This window comes from Nannospalax galili, unplaced genomic scaffold (assembly GCF_000622305.1).
Source record: "Nannospalax galili isolate Female #2095 unplaced genomic scaffold, S.galili_v1.0 scaffold69, whole genome shotgun sequence".
NCBI classification, from domain to species: domain Eukaryota; kingdom Metazoa; phylum Chordata; class Mammalia; order Rodentia; family Spalacidae; genus Nannospalax; species Nannospalax galili.
Genome location: NW_008360297.1, coordinates 390,251 through 411,977, shown reverse-complemented (window position 1 = coordinate 411,977; position 21,727 = coordinate 390,251). Strand labels below are relative to the sequence as shown.

The window sequence follows — 21,727 nt, the reverse complement described above, 5'->3', positions numbered from 1 at the left end:
TTTGGTAAGACCAATTAACCAAGAACAAATGAAAGACCCCCAACAAGCAAAATCAGCAGTGAAAGAAGATATATCACTACTGACCTTGTAGAAGTAACTGTAAGACACTGCTGTGAATAAGTTCGTGCCTGGAGGTTAGAAAACCCAAATAAAAGGGTGAAACTACTAGAAATACACTCTACAGAAGATGACTCAAGGAGAAAAGGGGAACCCTAATAAATTTACAGGATACTGAATTCACAATTTTAAAAAATCTCCACATAGGCTGGGCGTGCTGGTGCACGCCTTTAATCCCAGCACTCGGGAGGCAGAGGCAGGCAGATCTCTGTGAGTTCAAGGCCAGCCTGGTCTACATAGTGAGTTCCAGGACAGCTGGGGCTACAGGGAGACCCTGTCTCAAAAAGACCAAAAAAAAAAAAAAACTCCACATAGAAAATTCAGGCATAAACAGCTCCACTGATGATTCCCATCCCACATTAGCACCAATCCTTCACAAACTCTTCCAACCTTGAAGAAGACACATTTCCTAACTCACTCTATAAAGCCATTTGATTCCCTTCATACTTGAACTAAAAATAAACATGAGTAGGAAACTACAGACCAATGTCCCTTATGAACATAGATGCAAACATAACCAACAAAGCACTAGTCAGTTACCAAATCCAGTAACATGTAGAAAAAATGACATAGTATGACTACTCAGATTTATCTCAGGAATGCAGGGCTGGCTTCACATATGTAAATCAACCTTTAATCCCAGCACTCAGGAGGCAGAGCAGGCAGATCTCTGTGAGATTGAGGCCAGCCTGGTCTACACAGTGAGTTCTAGGCAAGATATCATTGTGGAGACCCTGTCTTAAAAAGAAAAACAATGTGGAGCAATAAAACACATTGTCATATATATGGCCCATTATCTACAGAAATGCCATAATATGTGGCACCACCACATATGAAATATCCCCAACAAATAAACCCATACAATCAGGAAGTATACTGGTGGTTGCTATAGGGTAGGAGGAGAGGAAAGAACCAGGATTCCTCATGGGTATGGATTTCTTTTAAAGGAATGATAAAACGTTCTGGAATAGGATGTTATAACCTTATAAATACAGTAAAAAAAAAAAAAAAAATTATAGTTTTTTTAAAGAGAGATTTTGTTGTATAAGAAGTACATCTCGACAAAACTATTTTTTAAAAAGGTTTCAGCTAATGAATAAAGAAGAATTAATAAAATTAATATCTTACAGGCTGGCAACTCATAATGAAATAAAAGACCTGGACAATGGCCATCAACAGCTGCCAATACTCAGATAACAAGACCATGAGGAATTTCCTAACATAAATCAGAGTTACAACATCTTTCCCTTTAATACTGTCCAATGTAACAAAAAGACTCAAGGCAAAATGTGTGTCCTGATATAAGTATATAAACAACCCCACAAACCTGGTTTGATTAAGGCTGGAATAGATCTAACTTCCCGTTTAAATAAAATAAGAGATTTTGAAGGGACATGTTTAATGACACTAATAGGGATGTCATCAGCAAAAATTCAGGCTGTAGGAACCCACACAGATCAAGTGACAAACATCAATAAGAGACTCAGAAAACAGAATTAGATTGCAGGTTTTGTGTAGATCTTGATTTTAACAAATTAAGCCATATCATACATGTATATGTATTTCACTATACATTTGTTTAAATTATATTTGCATATGAATTATATGCACTACATATATGTAAACCAGCCACATTCAAACACCAGTGAACTTTTTCAAACATTTGTAATTGAATTTTTGCAATTTTTATACAATATAATTTGATGATATTTAGATCCCCTCCCTTATCAGCACTTCCTTTATTGTCCACTGCCCAATTTAACTATATACATAATAAGGCCTACAGAGTCTAATTTGCATCTCCAAATGTGGTTCTATCCACTGGAGCCTGGTTAACCTACCAAGACTCCCATCCTTAAAAAAGATTCTCTCTCCTCCTCCCAACAGCCATCAATTGCCAAAAGTTCCTAGGGTTGAGTTTGGATTTCTTACCCACTTCCCTATGTCTATGCTGGGATTTTTGTCTGGTTTGAGCCCATTGCTGTGAGTTCATATGAATAATTGATCAGCTGTCTGGCAATCTGTTTCCTTGCGGTCATCTACCACCTCAGGCTCTTACAATTTTCCACCCTCTCTTCTGCAATGATCCCTGAACCTTGGGAGGCAGAAGTTTGATACAGGTGTCCTACTCAGGGATAAGCAGTCTGCAGCCTCTTGTTCTCTGCACTTACACCAGTTGGGGGTTTCTGTGTTAACTGTCATCTGCAGCATAAGGAAACTTCTGTGGTGAGAGATGCATTAATCCTGCCAAGACTGGAGGGGTATGCAGATCCAAGATGGGATAGGATCCCCTTGTCCTCCTGAGGAAGTCTAAGAGCTAAGATGCAAGATGCCGTGGTGCTCGGGAGTCTCAGGGGTGGAGCTCACGGCCACAAACCCAGTCATTTTTAAAAAAATATTTATTTTTATTTTCTGTGTATGAGTGTTTTGCCTGCGTGTATGTAAGGGCACATGTGTGTGCAGTGCCTGCAGAGGTCAGAAGATGGCGTCAGAGCCCGTGGAACTGGAGTAACAAACAGGTGTTAGCCACCACATGAGTTCTAGGAACTAAACTTGGGTCCTCTGCAAGAAGAGCCAGTGCTCTTACCAGCTGAACCATCCCTCCAGCCTCCAATGAGATTCTTGATAATATAAAAGACTGTTCAACTTTTCAGTGTCCTAATGGCAGAATTTGCTAAACAATTAATCTTTACCCCATAAATATGTGTGTGTGTGTGTTTGTTTGTCTGTTTGTTTGTTTGTTTTGGTCTTTTTGAGACAGGGTCTCCCTATAGCCCCAGTTGTCCTAGAACTCACTATGTAGATCAGGCCGGCCTTAAACTCACAGAGATCCGCCTGCCTCTGCCTCCCAAGTGCTGGGATTAAAGGCATGCACCGCCATGCCCGGCTAATTATATTCTTTAAAAGGAGTCCCATTCTTTGGAAATATAGACTAAAATATTTATAGACAAAGTTATACGGATTTAGGATTCATTTCTAATAACAGATGGAAAAGACAATAATATTGACCATACAAATTGTCCACATGTTAATCATTACTGCAGCTGGGAAATGGCCACACAGGAATTTAATGTATCATTCTATTTTTGTACATGTTAAAATTTTCCATTAAGAATGTTTTAAGAGGGGCTGGAGAGATGGCTCAGCACTGACTGACTGTTCTTTCAGAAGACCTGGGTTTGAATCCCAGCACCCACATGGCAGCTAACAACTGTCTGTAACTCCAGTTCCAGGGGATCTAACAGCTTCTTCTGTCCTCCCTAGGCATTGCGTGACACAAATGCACTTACCTACATGCAGGCAATACATGCATACACATAAAATAAAAATAATAAACAAAATATTTTTTTAAAAAAGAATGTTTTAAGAAACCAGGCATGGTGGTTCATACCTGTCATCCCAGTACTTGGGAGCCCGAGGCAGGAGAGTTGCCAGCCTGTGCCATATAAGCAAGACCCTTTAAGAAAAATTTACTAAACACCTCTTTTTAAATTTTTTAAAATATTTTATTATTTTTATTTTATGTGTATGTGTGTATTGCCTGCATGTAGGTAAGTGCACCCGTGTCATGCAATGCCCAGGGAGGACAGAAGAGGCTGTCAGATCCCCTGGAACTGAAGTTACGGACGGACAGTTGTTAGCTGCCATGTGGGTGCTGGGATTCGAACCCAGGTCTTCTACAAGAACAGTCAGTGTTCTTAACTGCTGAGCCATCTCTCCAGCCCCAACCTCTTTTTAAATATTTGTGTTCATTTTGCTTGCATGTATGTTAACTGCACACATGTGTGCAATGCCCACGGAGGCCAGAAGAGAGAGTCAGATCCCCAGGAACTGGAGTCATATGGGTACTGGAAGCTGAACCAGGTCCTCTGCAAGAGCAGCCAGTGCTCCTAAATGCTGAGCCATCTTTCCAGTCCCACCAAACACCTTTTTGAGGCAACTGTGCCCAGTATTCGACACAGTACCTAGACAGTAGCAGGTAACTGGGAAGTGTAACAGAATAAATGAATGATATAAATAAATGCCTTTGTCCGGCAGCACTAAGCAGTAGAGAATTAGTTTCCTGTTGCTAATGAGGAAACTTGAGGCCCAGAGTTGAGCCAACCCCATCAGGCTTTTCTGGGTCTTCCACTATGCCTCAAACATTGAGTACTCATTTTTTTTAAAGTGGAAGTCAAAACTGGCTGCTGTTCATTTGCATATTTTGTCTCAATAAAGACTATTACCCCTTCCATAGGGCTGTTGATAGTAGCCTGCTGAAGGCCAATGGGGTCTCAAATTAAGCACATCCATGGGTTCAAAGGTTTGAGTTACAGAGTAGGAAGACTAACCATGGTTCTCACGGTCTTCCAAAAACAGAACCCAAGGTCACATATTGATTTTGATGTCTACCATCAACCTATGTCACTATGTTCATAACACTACATAAGACTATCTGACCTCCTTGTGCCCCTCAGTGTTTGTAAGACTGAAGGAAAAGCTGTCCAAATCCAAGAACATTCACTGGCAGCTGAAAAGAAAAACTGCATCGAGTACATCTGTTCAAGGGGCCCCTGAAAAACCTTATATGAGAATCAGTATTTGTACAGCAGCTAAATGGTGCCATTCTGAGAAATAAATGCCTGTTTGTGAAGCCTCTCGAAAGATACGCTCAGAGAAAGAACATGAAACATAGGTTACCTCCTGGAACCTTCTGGGTTTGGCTCTGGATTGGCATTGCCTGAGCATCGCTAGGCTTCTCTATGGAACTACTCCCACTAGGAGTTTTCTGAGTGTTCAACATTCCCACAGAGGAAATCTTGATGTAAGGTATGAGTTTCAGTTATGCAGGAAAATTCCTTCCTAGGTCTTTTCTGCATCTGACATGTTCTCTAAGCGTGGGACAGCTGACAGCCCACCAATGGCATAAGTTCCCGGGTCACCCTATTTCAGAACCACCTTTTAAGTGTTGAACTAAACAAAATGAACCCCTTGTTACCCTGTGATGGTTAATACTGATTGCCAACTTAACAGGGTCTAGAGTCACTGGAGACAAGCCACCAAGTGTATCTGCAGGAGGGTTTCTAGACTGGATTCTCTGAGGTGGGAGACCCATTCTAAATGCTGCTGGCACCATTGGTTGGAGTCCCAGAATGCATAAAAAGGTAGAAAGCTGCCTGAGCACCAGGATGGATCTCTCTCTGCTTCTGACTATAGGCACAATGGGACCAGCTGCCTCACATCCCTACCACCATGCCTTCCCCATCATGATGGACTGTATCCTCAAACTCATAAGTCAAAATAAACCTCTCCCTTTTAAAATTTTATTATTTTTATGTATATGAGTGTATTGCCTACATGCATGTAATGCAATGCCCACAAATGCCAGAAGAGGGCATCAGATCCCGTGGAACTGGAGTTCTAGACAGTAGTTAGCCAATATGTGGGTGATGGGAATCAAACCTGGGTCCTCTGCAAGAACAGCCAGTGCTCTTAACTGCTGAGCTATCTCTCTAGCCCCCTAAACATTTCCTTCTTTAGGTTGCCTTTGTCAAGTGTTTTGATGTGGTCAACAGGAAAAGTAATAAATCCCCTAATTCATGCTGAACTACTGCAGACAACCAGAAGAGGAAAAGGCACAGCCTCAGAGAACATGGCTTTAAACTGTCTCTTCTCAGCATATAGGACCTTGAGTTTGAAGATCCTTTAAAAGTCACAGGCAATGCCAAGCTTGCCTTGTGGTTAAAAAAATAAAAGCAAAGTCTTTTGAAACCATAAAACTTTATTCTAAACATAAGAGGTTGATGTAATGTCCTCCCTTCCCCCTTGGCCCTTCACTTCTACTCATGGTCTCTCTAACTAGTGTGATCATTTAGAGTTGTGCTCATTCCCACTGCCCCTCTAGTGCAGCTGCTCCTTTGGATCCCCAGGGATCTCTGTGCGTTACACAGCTCATCTCAAGCTGCTCAGAAGGCTGAGGGATTTTGTGAGTCAAATAACCAGAAAGCTGTCCTATTTATAAAAAGGCAAAGTATCCCAGATGATAGCTTTTCAATGAGGAAAATATTGACTTTACCCTGCAAGAGACTTCTATTTCTTCACAGATACCCAATCACTTCTCCAGCTGAGCCACGGTGCAAGTAGGAATGCTCATACAGATAGACGTCTACAACAGTAAAGCTCCGGCACTCAGGGAAACTTGAGAGAATTTGAACAAATGTACAGTTCTTCCTTCCTGACCCCTTCTGCTCTGTTCCCCTTCTCCAGCAGCCTTTTGTGTAACCCTTTATATCAGCACTTATCACAAGGTAATACAATGTTTTCTGTACTTGATTCTTAACCTGCACAAATGCCAAGTGCTAAGCTTCTCCATAGAAGGGACCATCTATTGTCTTCTCTACTCCTCCAGCCCTGTCTGCTAACTACTACTAGCAGTCTAGTAAAAGACACTTTTATCTGAAAGAATTAACAAAACTATAGTCATTTTTGTCAAAGAGATAGCAGAAAGATCTAGCTGAGACATGGTAAAATTCAGTGCCTCCAGTGGCTACACAGTTAAGTCCAGCAAATAATGAACTATCATCTCATATAAGAGGGAGAGGAGACACTTTGATCCCTATAATAGGGATCAAAAGATAGACTTATCAGTGTGACAGGAGAAACTCAGATTTTATCAGTTCAAGTTTCATTTGAACTGATCCACCATGTTTTAAACATTATTCTAGGCACATTGCAAACTGAGCCAGACTCTTACCAATCTTGCTCCATAGCACGGGGAGGTCAGGCTGACCCACATAGGCACAAAAGGAATCTTATCACAAGAACAGTAGTGTTACTTCTTCAAGTCTGAACTGTAAATGTCAAAAATCGAAGCAGGATAGGAAGAAGGAATAAACACCACAGAACTTGCTTTTTTGGATAACCTTGAACTTCTGATCTCCCTGCCTACACTTCTCAAGTGCTGGGCTTATAGGTATTCCACCATGTCCAGTTTTTATGCTGTGCTAGAGATCAAATTCAGGGCTTCATGTATGCTAGGCAAGCACTCTGTCAAGCTGTATCTTCAGCCCAACCAGGGAACTTTCTAAAGCTGGCCTGCGGTGTGACTCAATACAGTTCTGATCTAACCCTTCCAGACCTACTCTTTCTTCCAACAGCCCATCCCAATTGCCCAGTAGATTTTACAATCGAAAAGGTTTACCCAGTTCTAACTTTGATCTTTGTCACTGTGCTGGATAGCTTTAGTGTCAACTTGACACACCTGCATTGAGGGAGGCTCAATTGGGGAATTGTCTCTATTGGACTGGCCTGTGGCCATGTCTGAGGGGCATCTTCTTGATGAGTGATGTGGGAGGGCCCAGCCCACTGTGGGTGGTGCCACCCTGGGCAGGTGGCCTATGTTGCATAAGAAAGCAGGCTGAGCAGGGGCCAGGGGAGCAAGTCAGTAAGCAGCGTTCCTCCATGGCCTGTGTTCCAGCTCCTGCCTCCAGGTTCCTGCCCTGAGTTCCTACCTTGGGCTCCCTGATGAACTGCAACCTGGGAGATGTAAGCTGAATAAACCCTTTCTACCCCAAGTTGGTAGTGGTCAGAGTGCTTTGACACAGCAATGAAGAAACAAACCAGGACAGTCACTATCCTGTAAGATTCACTTTCTTCCTCCTCTGATAACAATGATGGTTGGAGAAAATGGCACAGAAAGATAGCTCTTACCCTCGTGGTGGTGATGTCACACACTCTGCCCACATCCTGCACAGTGGAACGTCCATTGTCATTCAAGAAGCTCCACCTTTCTTCCCTGGCTGGAATGTGGCGTGCACATAGGCATTTAGTGGCCCAAAGATGAGAAGAATTTCGTCCTCTGGCTGTACGAGCCAAAGCAGTTGCTGTCAAGTCAAGCTCACCTGCAGAAGAAACCATCAGCCAAGTTGTCACCCAAGGAGGAAACATTGCCTAGACAACCTATCACTGGCTTGGTGGTCTCAACACATTTTTACCGATTATAGATACAAACCTTCAAGCCCCATGGAACTCTCAAGGAGAAGTTGGTCTTTTCCCCCTTTGGGACCATCACTGCACCTGAACTGATAGCTAAGTGTAAGAACTCCCAGAACTTGACTACCATGGATCATCACCTCTGTCACAGGCCGATGAAACACCCAAGATAAGCCTGGCACCAGAATTAGCGTTTCACTTTCTTCCCACACAGCTGCTTATAAGAGTTATTCTCCTAGCCAGTTCTTTGAGTATACACTGGTACACTTCTAAACGAACACATTTTAATCCATTCCAGACTCAAACTTACAGGGCTTACTGCTCTAAGAGAATTATCTCAGCTGCTGTATTGAAATCAATAGATTTCAAAGGCTAGCTACATTCAATTTCACTGTGTTTATCCATTGTTATACATCACAGATCAGAAATGACTTCAGGTCCTAACAGAGTTCTCTGGTGAATGTGAGTGGGATGTGCATGCAGAATGAACTGGGGGTTAAGCTTGTGTCAAAACAAACAAAAAGATAACATTGTCATTTCTCTGAATAAATTAAACAGAGCAAAAAGATTCATAACTCCCAACCAGGTAAGCCTTGCCTCATGTTGATGAATTCTCATAGGTTTTTGAGATCTAAGTTACCATCTAAGTATCTGTCCACCAATTTTTTCAATAAATGTCAGATCCCAAAGGGACGGGGGAGGGGATAGAAACTCCTGATGTTGAGCAGAACGCATGAGAAGTAGCTCTGGGTATATCAGTCATTAGACAAACACTCAGTGTGACCGAAGACCTGCCAGGCACTGAGATCTCATGCCAGACACAGTGGCTACTCCAACACCCCAAGAGCTCTCAGATCCTAAACCAAGTAAACAAGTAAAAACTAACATGTTTGAACAACATCCAAGATGTCCAAGACTTCCGATGGGAACCAGAGAGGAATGCAGTTTCTCAGTTGGTCCCAACAGGGACAGCTCCAGCCTTCAGCACATCCTGACACTGCATCCTGGCACTTCCCTCTCTAACAGAAGACACTCATGAGAAAAACCCAGAAACAAAATGCAGCTTCACCCAAACTGAACTTCTCAGATGGAACTTTGGGTGGAGGAAACAGAAAAATCTCTCTATATGCATAAAGAATGGGAATTCAGAAGCTAAAAGCTCCTAAACCTCCTCTCTTCCCCCTCCTTCCTCTCTCTCCTCCTTCTCTACCTCCCAGCAGCACCTGATTGAGTCAACCTTAGATATTCTCCTCCCAAGAAACACTGAAATGCCTCTGGGCCTCTGTCTTTCCTATCAAATAGCTTTCAAATGGCAGCACAGTTTAAAAGAAAGTAATATTAATCTGGCTAGGAGATAATTAATTAACTGCAAACAACTTTGATATCACTATATTAATTACTGAAGGAAGAAAATAGCAAAAGTACTTGAGCTATTCAGCACTTCAAGAATCTCCAAGCACTGGGTAGGAGTTCATTGCTCTGGCTCATCACAGAGAAGTCTGGCTGATCCAGGGACACACAGTGAGGTTAGCCAAGGGTTTCCTTTCTATAGAAATCCCTGCCTGAAAGGCCCTCAGTCAATATCTCATGAATGAATAACATCCCAGAGAACACCTTCCCCACCACCTACACTCAGAATTTCTGTGCCTTACCTGATTTTCTAGCACGATAATCACTATCAAACAATGGGGACTAGGGTGATGATGGCTCAGTTGGTAAAGTGCTTGCATCAAAAGCATAAGGACCTGAACTCAATCCCTAGAACCCATGTCAAAATGATAGGCACAGTGTCACACCCTTGTAATCCTAGCAGGCAGAGACAGAAAGATCCCTAGGGCCCAATGACTAGCCCGTCTAACCTAATTGGAAAGCTCCAAGCCAGAGAGTCCCTATCTCAGAGGAAGTGGACTGCATTTCTCGAGATGGTATTTGATGGTGTCCTTTGGCTCCCATGCACACACACACACACTCACACACACACACACACACAAAAGACCTTGAATTTTCAAAACAAATGTACCATCAGTCAACACTTATGAATTTATACCAATCCACAGCACTCTAAAAGTAATTGTATCCTAAATGAATTCAACACAAAATGATAGCCAGCAAGGCTGAAGAAGTGGCTCTGTCATTAAGAGCACTTTCTGCTCTTACAGTGGGTCCGTGTTCAGTACCCAAGACCCACAAGGCCAACAACCATCCACCATCCATCAATCCAGTTACAGGGGATTCAATGTCCTCTTCTGGCCTCTGTGGGTATTGCACACATGTAGTATATTTCTATAAATGCAAGTAAAACACTCATACACATAAAATTAAAATAATTTATCAATTAAAATAATTTAATTGTTTTAAATGGTAGCTAGTATTTTTTGAGTCCCCCATAGCATACCACAAACATTCTTAGAACTTTAAACACATCTCAACCCTCAACCCCTGCATATGCAAAGAATTATTCTCATTTTAGATGTGGGACATTCAGACTCAAAGATGCTGTCTGCCCACAATTCTACACCTAAGGAGTCCCAGAGCCAAGTTTTAAAGCTAGATGAGTCTGATTATAATTAGTGTGAAAATCAAGGGTCCTCTTTGTCATTGGGAGAAAACTGAAGAAGGACTGGGGGAGGTAGGGAGACTATGACCCAAAGCAACAGACTTCGGGGAAAGAAGTGTATGCATCCAGCATGCTTTCTCCTCCCTGTTTAACAACCCTGCCTCACATTCCTGTTTCTGTATGTGGCTACAAAAGTGGCCACATTTCAGCTGTTTAAAGGGTGGTAGTGATTTGGCACTGACCAGGTTTCTGACTGTGATTCAGCAGAACCCTGGAGAATGCAATCAAGCTTACCCAAGGATTGCACAAGTCCCCTCTTCACAGTAGCTGCATTATCCCTGCTGTTCCTCCCTGCCTGGCTGTATTTCTTAGTGAGTTCACTATAGCATTCAAAACTTGTACAAAATGACCACCTCCATTATTGAGAGGGAAAGGTGAAGAGTAAGCAGCATACTGGACACTTCCATCATCCAGATGCCTGACATCCAATCTTGGAACAGAAGCCAGGGTAAAGCAAACGGAGAGCAAACAGTCCACAGAAGTGGCGATGGCTTCCTTAGACCCTCACCGTAGGTATAGGGTGACCCCTAAAAACTGCAAAATTGTGTCTGAGAGATCAAAGCAGATACTTCTCACGGTATTAAAGGACTGGCCTGTGTCCTCTGTACCCCCACAGATTCTGTATGTCCCATCAGTGTTGTGCCACATTCTTCTGTAATGTTATCACATCGGTGCCACCCACTAGACTGAGAAAGCCAGCAGTTATGTACAATGCCCTACCACCAATCTTCATATTAATTATCCCTGTCATATAGTGATGCTTCACACATTTTGTCTGTATTAAAGGACTGGCCTGTGTCCTCTGTACCCCCACAGATTCTGTATGTCCCATCAGTGTTGTGCCACATTCTTCTGTAATGTTATCACATCGGTGCCACCCACTAGACTGAGAAAGCCAGCAGTTATGTACAATGCCCTACCACCAATCTTCATATTAATTATCCCTGTCATATAGTGATGCTTCACACATTTTGTCTGAGCCAATCTCTCTCTCTCTCTCTCTCTCTCTCTCTCTCTCTCTCTCTCTCTCTCTCTCCCCCTCGCCCGTCTCAGGTGCTCGAGGTTATTAAAGACCATGGCAGCCCAATAAAACTAGTAGAATAAATAAAAGACCTCTCTCTCTCTCTCTCTCTCTCTCTCTCTCTCTCTCTCTCCCTCTCCAGGCTCCAAGGGGTACTGGAGAGTTAAGTCCCCATGCACCTTGCTAACGTTAACACATGAGCTGTGCCCATAAAAGCTCTGCCCTTGTGTTCTATCGATGTAGTGCTCAATAAAGTGGAAAGAGTTTATTTAGTTTTCCATGAGTTTCAATATAAATCAGCCTCTCAGAGTTTGGTCAGTTCTTTAACACCTGAGAATGAGTTTCTGAAGTTTCAGGGCACCAGGGAAATGGAAGCTATTAGAAGCCTTTTGGGCCAGGTATGGTGGTTCCCACTTTTAATCCCAGCACTTAAGAGGCAGAAGCAGGTGGATGTCTATAAATTAGAGGCCAGCCTGGTCTACACAGCTCTAGGTTAACCAGGGCTACATAGTAAGACCCTGTCTCCAAGGAGGAGGAGGAAGAGAAGGAGGAGGCAGGGAGGAGGAGGAGGAAGAGGAGAAGGAGCAGGAGGAGGAGGAGCAGGAGGAGGAAGGGGATAGAAGGAGCCAACTGTGACTCAAATACCTTCCCTGGAGACATCTTGACCTTGAAAACTTCCACAGCACGGTGTCCCAACCTCAACATTGCTACCATTTCAGGGACAGGCAACTGTTTCTTGTGGGGGCTGCCCCAAGGACTATAGGCTATTTGACAGTATCACTAGCCTCCATCTACTAGATGCCAGGGTTATAACACTTAAAGCTATCTCTAGGGCCAGTGAGGTAACACAGCAAGTAAAAGCACCTGCCATCAAACCCAAGGACCTGAGTTCAATCCCTGGACCCATGGGAGGAGAAAACTGACTCTCGAAAGTTGTTTTCTGACTTCCACACCCACACCATGGCAGATGCATGTACACACACACACACACACACACACACACACACACACACACAATAAGTAAATAAAACACAATAAGGCATTTTTTAAATGTTCCTAAATACTATCAAGTGTCCCCTTTGGGGAGCAAAATCATCTCTACTTGAGACCAGTGCTCTACAAATGAAGTAAAATGACATCAGACCCTGATTGGGAATGGGACATGTAATGACTGATTTTACTAAAGCCTTCCTGTGTACATAGTCTTGGAATGGTTCCTGTGCTGGATAGCTTTAGTGCCAACTTGACACACCTGGGTTGAGAGAGCCTCAATTAGAGAATTGCCTCCATTGGACTGGCCTGTGGCCATGTCTGAGGGGCATCTTCTTGATGAGTGATGTGGGAGGGCCCAGCCCACTGTGGGTGGTGCCACCCTGGGCAGGTGGGTCTATGTTGCATAATAAAGCAGGCTGAGCAGGGGCCAGGGGAGCAAGCCAGTAAGCAGCATTCCTCCATGGCCTGTGCTCCAGCTCCTGCCTCCAGGTTCCTGCCCTGAGTTTCTACCTTGGGCTTCCCGATGAACCTGGGAGATGTAAGACAAACAAACCCTTTCCTCTCCAGGTTGGTATTGGTCAGAGTATTTTGTCACAGCAATGGAGAAACAATCTAGGACAGAAATTGGTACCAGAGAGTGGGGTATTGCTGTGACAGGCCTGACCTTGGTGTTTTTAGGAAGATTGTGGAAGCATTTGGAACTTTGGGCTGAAAAAGATATTGAGTGCTCAGAGTTTGTTGCTGTGGAGCTTGGAACAGTTATGCTGAAAAAGTCCCCCAACACTTGTTCTTTAAGAATTCAATCATGACATTTCATGTCATGATTTCATGTCATGATTTCAGTCAATCAAAACTTTCAAAATAAGGAACGATAAAAGCAACTTTAAGGATTGGCAGATGGCTTCATAGGTAAAGTACTTGCGAATCAAACATGAGGGCCTGAGTTTGAATACCTAACACATGAAATCCAGGCATAGAAGTGAAGGCAGAGGCAGGCAGATCCCTGGGACTCACAGGCCAGCCAGCCTAGCCAAATCAGTGAGCTCCAAGTTCAGTGAGAGACCTTATCTAAAAGAGAGTGGGGTGGAAAGCAACTAAGAAAGACGCCTGATGTTGACCCCTACTTTCACACATATACTCACACATATGTGTGCACACACAGGCACACAAATAGGTATACATGTGCATACACAAACATACATACATACACAAATGCCACACACATTCACATACATACACAATAAGTTTAACCATCTGTTGAATCTCAAAGTATTTTCCTCTAAGAGAGTCAGCCTGTATTTCCTAGGATGACACACCATGCACAGGTATTCATAGAGCTTCAAATATACAGTCTGCTTTCTGCAATAATACTGCTCCTGCTGAATATACCCACTCCTGGCCAAGGCACTCATCTTGCAGAAACTCAACTGTGGCTCAGGGAAAAAAATGCAAATACATATCAGTTTTGTAGTCTTGCCACTACTCATCAATCACAAACCAATTTTTAATAAAACCTGAGGGTAATGAAATTACAGGAATAATAATGGAAGATAAAATTCCATCCTGTCTGTGTGTTGCTCAACTAATGAGAATTTCCCATCCGGCGTTTTACTCAAATAATATTAAACTATCACAATCAGGCTGCCACAATTGGATGTATTGTGCTAGAAGAGTTGCAGTGATAACTATAATCCTATAATCCAAAGCAATCAGAAGAATACACCTTCCATTCAATGCAGATGGTGGATTACCATGACTATCCCTGAACTATATACTTTCTCGAAGTTATCAAATTTCAAGAAGTACCTTAATATGAGAAATCCTTGACTTTACATGATTTTTTAAATTTTGATCTGCCCCAGAAGGAAAATTAAAGCTTCTCATGTTATAATATATACAAGGATTAAAAATAAATTTATAGAAGTTCTAGTTTTCAATGAGAAATACAGTGCTTTCTCAAGTGAAATCGCTAAACTATACTTGAAAGGTTAGTGTAAATTGTTTCTCTCTTGATTCTCTGGAATGAGTAACTGTAAAAGCATCTTCAGTAGTCCCTACAGCTTGAAGCATGGGTAACTAAACACCACCTTCCTCTCCTGGGTTCTGTGTTTCTAGACAACCTCCCCTGGGGGATAAGGGAGCATCAGGCACACAGCTGAGTCACCTCCCCAAGACCATCTGTAAAGAAAAGTAGTGACAGCCAGGCCAGAAGCTATCCAGAGAGGTATGTCCCCACACAGAGGAGAGCATCACACAGCAGCCACTGACCCTAGTCAGTCACCCTTGATGACAGGGCTTTCTGGTCACTCAGAGTGGCCCATGTGACTGCTATTCCTCCTACTGGCCCCACGAAGGAATTCTCCTAGCTCTGTTCATCTCATCGTCAACCCCTACCCAGTGTGGCTAAGATAAAGGTTCTGGCTGCAGGCAGGAAGCAGGAAAGCAAATCATCCCTCTTGGGGGCCTGAGACCTTGCAGCTCTATCTCATTCTTATCTCCCTGATATGAATGCCAAATACAGCAAACCCTGCACTGACACACTGATAAAAAGGGAAAGCCAACAGCTTTGGAGAGTGCAGGGAAAAACATAAAGCAAAGGTAACAGCAGAATAAACTGGTTCTGGGAAAGCTTCCCCCAAGAGCATCTTAGCAAGAAATCCCACCTTTCACATTTCCAAAAGTATCATGGCAAAATAAATCTGGAAAGTGTTCAAAGATGTTTGTATGAAGATGTTGGTTGCTTCATTAATTATTCATAAGAATACAAAGCCAATGGAGACCTAAGTGTCTATCAATAGAGAAATGGCTAAGTAGCTTGGAGGCAGCCATGCAGTGGACTGCATATACAATACCGCCCTGGGTACTGAGCGTGTCCTAAGGACTTCCATATCTGGGCCCACTTAATCTCCATCGTGTTCCTGCTCTGGGTTTGGTTCCCTGGTGTTCTGAGACAGGGTGTCACTACAGAGCCCTGGCTGGTCTCCATCCCACTACGTAGACCATTCTGATCTAGAACTTGTGATTTTCCTGTGTCTGCCTCTTGAACACTGGCATTGGTGCTAGAGAGATGGCTCAGCGGTTAAGAGCCCTGGCTGCTTGTAGAGGACAGTTTCAGTTCCCAGGACAACATATCAGACACGTCAGTTCACAATCTTCAGTAACTCCAGTTCCAGGGGACCGAATGCCCTCCACAGGTACTTGTGGTGCCCTTACATGTAAGCAAAACATTTATATGCATATAATAAATTTTTTGAAAAAATTTTTTTAAAACACTGGCATTAGGCCGGGTGTGTTGGCGCACGCCTTTAATCCCAGCACTCAGGAGGCAGAGCACAGGCAGATCTCTGTGAGTTCAAGGCCAGCCTGGTCTACATAGTGAGTTCCAGTTCAAAAAAAAAAAAAAAAAAAAAAAAAAAAAAAAGAAAACCACTGGCATTATAAGCATGTACCAAGACACATGGCCTATAAGTGGTGGGGTGGGGGGCAGATGGGGTTTTTTTTTGTTTTTGCATTCATTTTACAGATGAGGAAATTGGTGAACAGAGAAGTTACTAACTCTCCACAGTCAACAATTATTTTCTAAAAAGGTGGGGAAGGGGTTCATGTAGTTCAGGCTGGCCTCAAACTGACTATGTAGCTTTGAACTTCTGATCCTCTGGCCTCTACCTCCAGAGTGCCGAGGTTTACAGGCATGCACCACTACATCCGATTTATTGGTTACTGGGGATTGAACCCACGGCCTGTGCATGCAGGCAAGCACTCTACCAACTGAGCTATATTCCCAGCCCCAAATCAACAGCTGTTCAGTGATGACTCCATGATCTGAGCAGTGCTCTACAGTCATTCTCCTAACCACTAATGTTCTCCTGCTTGTAGATCACGAAAACCACTCACAGCAGGCTAAGTCAAAAGACAGAAAAAAATATGACACACTATATAGCATGGTCTCGCTTTGTAAAATATATCTTAGTTTATTACAGAGTGAAAAAATCTATAAGAACATATACCAAAATGCTATATTCATTCTCTCTGGACAATAGAATTTAGGGTGATTTTTGCTTTGACTCTGCGTTTCAAGAAAATTTCTTGAAAATATTGAATTTCTTGTGTGAATTTCTTGAAAAGGATTAAGTCCTATAAAATACTTGGGAAATAGTTAAGTCTATTTAGAAAAATAAAAGCCCACAGGCAGCCTTGGTCAGTACTTGAACGGGAAGGAAGAGGGACAGAGACAAACACAAGGTAAACTTACACAGCTGCCCATAGCAGAATCCTCAGCTGAGGTGCCCTGCGTTATGAGTAGAATCTTAAGCTTCTTTGGTCCACTGGAAACTGCTTTACGGCAAGGGCTACCCTGGGAAGACAGAGAGCAAAAAGACAATATGGAGCTTGCCCTCAGAGCTTATAGGAGTTTATTACAGAGAAAACAGATAAATAAGGAATTGCAATAAAAGGTAGGTGCCTGGGAAATTCAGGAGGGTTAGTCCCTACAACAGAGAAAAGCAACCCTATTGGAGAGGGATAGTCCCTGTAATCCTTATCACAGATCCTATGTGGACAAAAACATTGGGGCAGAGCCTTGGGGGGATGGCAGGTATGGACATGCAAAGGATACAAGACAGGATGGCAAGGCCAGCTCCAAAGGGAGGAAGGTATATATGCAAAGTCAAGGAACAGGAAAACCTGTTGTGGTTATGAAGAGCAGGTAAGTCTGGACTTTGGGCCAAGATGGAGTTCTATGCACTCAAGACAGTGACACATTCTTTCCACTTAGAGTATCTAAAGAATCCCACATGCATGGTCTATGCCTCACTGAGCCAGAATGAGGGGTGTCCCAGGGAAAAAGGCCTGGGTTACCTGCAGCCATATAGAGACTCCCCTAAAAGAAAGTGACCACACCTCAAGCTTCCAGAAATTTCTAGCCATGAGGAACCAACCAGTGAGAAACAGCGAAACCACTAAACATCGGTGTATTTCTAGAATATCTAAAATATAAGAAGGTACCCTGGGGCACCCCATTCCACAGGAATTCCTGGGATCTGAAATGGCCAACGGAATTTTTGGAGAGCCAGCAGAAACACAAGCAGGAATAGAAATCTGAGCTAGTTTCAGTCATCTGTCCCTCTTTTCACAGCCTCTTCTCCCGCCAACAGTCAGAGCAGGGACTGCAGAGGAGACTTAGAGGGGGGAATCTTGGTTTTCACTAATTCTTACTGAAACCAAGCAAGTCCTTTCATTAAAACCGGCCCAAGGAAGTATCAGTACCAGTAGAAGAAGTTCCAGATAATTCCCAGTCCCACACCGTTGCTGCCAATGCCACTTAGGCACATTATTACGTTGAATTCACAGTAGTTACAGACCTCCTCATAAGCCTTCTTTAATGAAGAAGCATATACATTGCTAAATCCTAAATTGGTTCTGCTATTTTGATAAATTGTACTTCAATACAGTGTGATTCCTTTCCATCTTGGGGTTTTTATTTTTGCATCTGAAAACTGTTCTGAAAAGAATTCCAGAGCCTTTTCCTGACTCCCACGGGGTCTCTGGCAAATAAATAAATAAATAAATAAATAAATAAATAAATAAATAAATAAATAAATAAATAAATAAATGAGTCGTAAATCCCTAGACTCTGGTCCTCCAGTGGCTTCCATCTTAGAGTCAAAGCTCTCTAACTTTTTGTTAGATCTCAACTCAGCTTGCTCTTACCCACCAGGCTCTCCTGGATCATCCTTTTTCATACTAGTGAGATGCATGCTGGTCTCAGCACCTTTCCACTGACTGACCTCTTTCCAGAATGCTCTAGCTTCAGGTGATAGTTAGGCTTACTTCCTCACTCCTTTCAAATCTGTACTTCAATGGTGTGCCCTTATGAGATCTTCCTTGGCTTTCCTATCTAAAATGTCACTACTTGCTTTATTTTTAATCCTTAGCATTTGTCACTCCCTAAAATATACTTAGAAATATGGGCTGGCAAGATGGCTCAGCAGGTAAACACACCTGCTGCCAAGCCTGAAGACCTGAGTTCGATCCCTGGAAACTACATGGTAGAATAAAAGAACCAACTTTTTCAAACTGTGCACTAATCTCTACACACAAGCTGTGGCACACACACACACACACACACACACACACACACACACGGGCACTTAAAACAAATTTTTAAGCATATATATATACTTAGAAACATTGTATTTTCTATTTATCTTGTTTCTTAGTATTCTCTCAAAGAGTGCAGAGATTTCTCTCTGCCTTACACACCACTGTGTTCCAAGTACCTAGAACTTCACCTGACACACAGTAAGTTCTTAAAAAATTTTTGCTGAATCAATTAAGGAACTTTCTAGTTCACTGGCATTTTCCATACAGCTTGACGACTAGCCACTGCCATTCTATGTCGAATCTTAAAATTCTCATGCCCATTACATTAACTGAGAAAAAAGAAAAAAATTACAACCAATGTGCTTTTGAAATTACAGTCACAATTTCAAAAAAAAAGTAGCTTATTTATCAACCACTGCAAATGGTCAATACATTTTTTCCTTCATAAAGAGCCTTTATCAAATACAAGTCAGCTATATCACACATATACACAAATACATACACACACATTATTGAATAAAGTATATCATAAAACAAATACCAACAAGTAAATGAAATATCAGGAATGTGGCATAAAACCAATATAATACACTGTTTGTAGTCAGAGTGGAGCTCGTTGAAACTGTCACACAGAGTCTACCTGGCAAATGCTAAAATAAAATGGACAGTGTACCAACTCATGAGTAAGTGTTCCATATAACCTGAAGTTGATAAAATATAAAACTATGCAGCTTAAGGCTGCTTACCACAGTAAACTAGCAAAACCCATGGGAAAACCTGACACAGGCAGAGCTGGTTTCTCAGAAACAAAAACCATCTTGTCCTGTTTTATCACCTGAAGGGTTTTGTTTTAATAGGAACAAACATTTCTTTTGGGATAATCCACCAAGCGAAGCTAAGAGTGGATTCCTTACAGTTCTGTTAAGATGTAAGTCTAGGGATGTAGCTCAGTGATGGGACTGCTGGCCTAGCATGAAGAAGGCCCTGGGTTCAACCCTCAGTGCCACCACTCTTAAAAATCTAAGCCAAAAAAAAAGTACTGTGTTATGTCAATCACATACCTCCTGATAAAGATATTCTCAAGTACTTCAGATATTTTTTTAAAAACCCACACAAAATATAGTCTCCCTGAATGCCTTGCTATAACACAGCTCTGTGCGTGTGTGCGCGCACCAGAGATCAGCCTTCAGTGTCTTCTTCAGTTATTATCTATCCTATTTTTTGAGACAGGGTCTCTCATTGAACCTGGAACTCACCAATTCAACTAGGCCAGAATCTGTCTGTCTTCACCTCCTGGCTGCTAGGATTATAAATCTGCACCACCACATCCAGCTTTTAAACGTGGTCTCTGGGGAGCACTTTACCAACTGAGTCACATCCCCAGTCTCACAGCCCAGCTCTCTGAAATAATTTCCTAGATGCATCCTTCCCTCTTCTATCACCCCACATGGGGTTTTGCTAAGGGCACCTCCAGATAGCCAAACCCAAAAGGCACTTCCAAGTCACATGTGGCTTCCACAATGGTGATATTTGTCACTACAGACCTCCACAGCCCCTGTAGCACGCACACCACTCTTTTGCTCCTCCCACTTTTCTGACTACATTTTTAATTTCCTAGGAATTTCTACTTCTTCCACGCAAGCCTTAACTCTGAGGCCACAAATTAAATATCTTCAGGAATCAAGCAGACACCCAAAGTGGGACTCAGAGGACACCCAGTCATTGTAACAAGCTGGAAAGCACCAGCCCAACTCGCCTCTGTCCCTGACCCGTGGGTCTCAGCTGGCCACATCACCCAGTCAAGAATACCCATGAATCTTATTTTTACAGGAATTTTCACAATTTTTTAAAACATTGGCAGCTATTGTCATTCATGTTCTAATATTGTGAACTAAACCAAAGATAACCACAGCCTAAAGGCAATGCCCAGGCCTCCACACTGTCATCTCTACAGCCTTCTCACCCACAACAACCCATCCTTGTCCCCTGCCAATTTTATCTAACTCCATCTAAGGACAGAGTCAAGACATGTATCCCCTGACCAGGTCTCTCTTCCACATTCCGGAATTCTACAACTACCTGTTGGACACGTCCATCTGAATATCTCACTGGGGTCCTAAACACATCCACATCTTCCATTCCTCCTCGACTCTTACTGCATCTATGTCTCAGGCTAGACAACCAGATATCATCCCAAATGTCTGTCTTCCCATTAACACCAGTGCCAGTGCCAGAGGATGAGAACAGCCACATCCCTAGAGTCTCTCACAGATCGTCCTTTCTCTGTCCCTCCTGCCTCTGCCTTCCCTCAAATACTCAGTTTCTTTTCCCTTGCTGGCCACAGTAGACTCCCACTGTCCCTCTTGCCTTTGACTCATCTGCATTCCTTACCCCTAAATTAAAACCCAGTTTAAATTTTGTTACATCAGGCTCTTTAGCCTTCAGGATAAACTCCAGATCCAAAATGCATAAGTGGAAATACAACTTTTCCACTCAATGGGTTAAGTGGTTGTGCTGGGTAGTGTCAGTTGTCAATTTGACACACCTGGGTAGAGGGAACCTCAATTGAGGAATTTTCTCCATTGGATTGGCCTGTGGCCATGTCTGTGGGGCACTGTCTTAATTGTTGAGTGATGTGGGAAGGCCCAGCCCACTGTGGGTGGTGCCACCCCTGGGCAGGTGATCCCGTGTTGTATAAGAAAGTAAGCTGAATACAGCCCAGGAGAGCAAACCAGTAAGCAGAGTCCCTCTGGTCTATACTTTGGTTCCTGCTCTGAGCTCCTGCCTTGGCTTCCCACCATGATGAACTGTAAGCTGAAGGTGAAATAAGAGTTGGTTTTGGTCAGTGCTTTCCTCACAGCAGTTGAAAGCTAACTAGGACAGTGATGTTGGAAGTTATTTAAGCT

The 21,727-nt window shown here is 42.8% G+C and overlaps 1 protein-coding gene across 2 annotated transcripts in view; it reads right to left on the bottom strand.

Annotated features, from left to right (window-relative positions):
- The window catches only part of Kcns3 (potassium voltage-gated channel modifier subfamily S member 3), a 61,270-nt gene that overhangs the window by 27,132 nt on the left and 12,411 nt on the right, over positions 1-21,727 (bottom strand). The window contains exons 2-3 of one of the 2 annotated variants that reach the window (XM_008824188.1): positions 16,972-17,073; positions 7,807-7,997 (exon numbers count right to left, since the gene is read on the bottom strand). The gene's annotated coding sequence lies outside the window, so the exon portion shown is untranslated. The remainder of the gene's footprint in view (positions 1-7,806; positions 7,998-16,971; positions 17,074-21,727) is intronic. The other variant, XM_017795876.1, reaches the window with a different exon arrangement.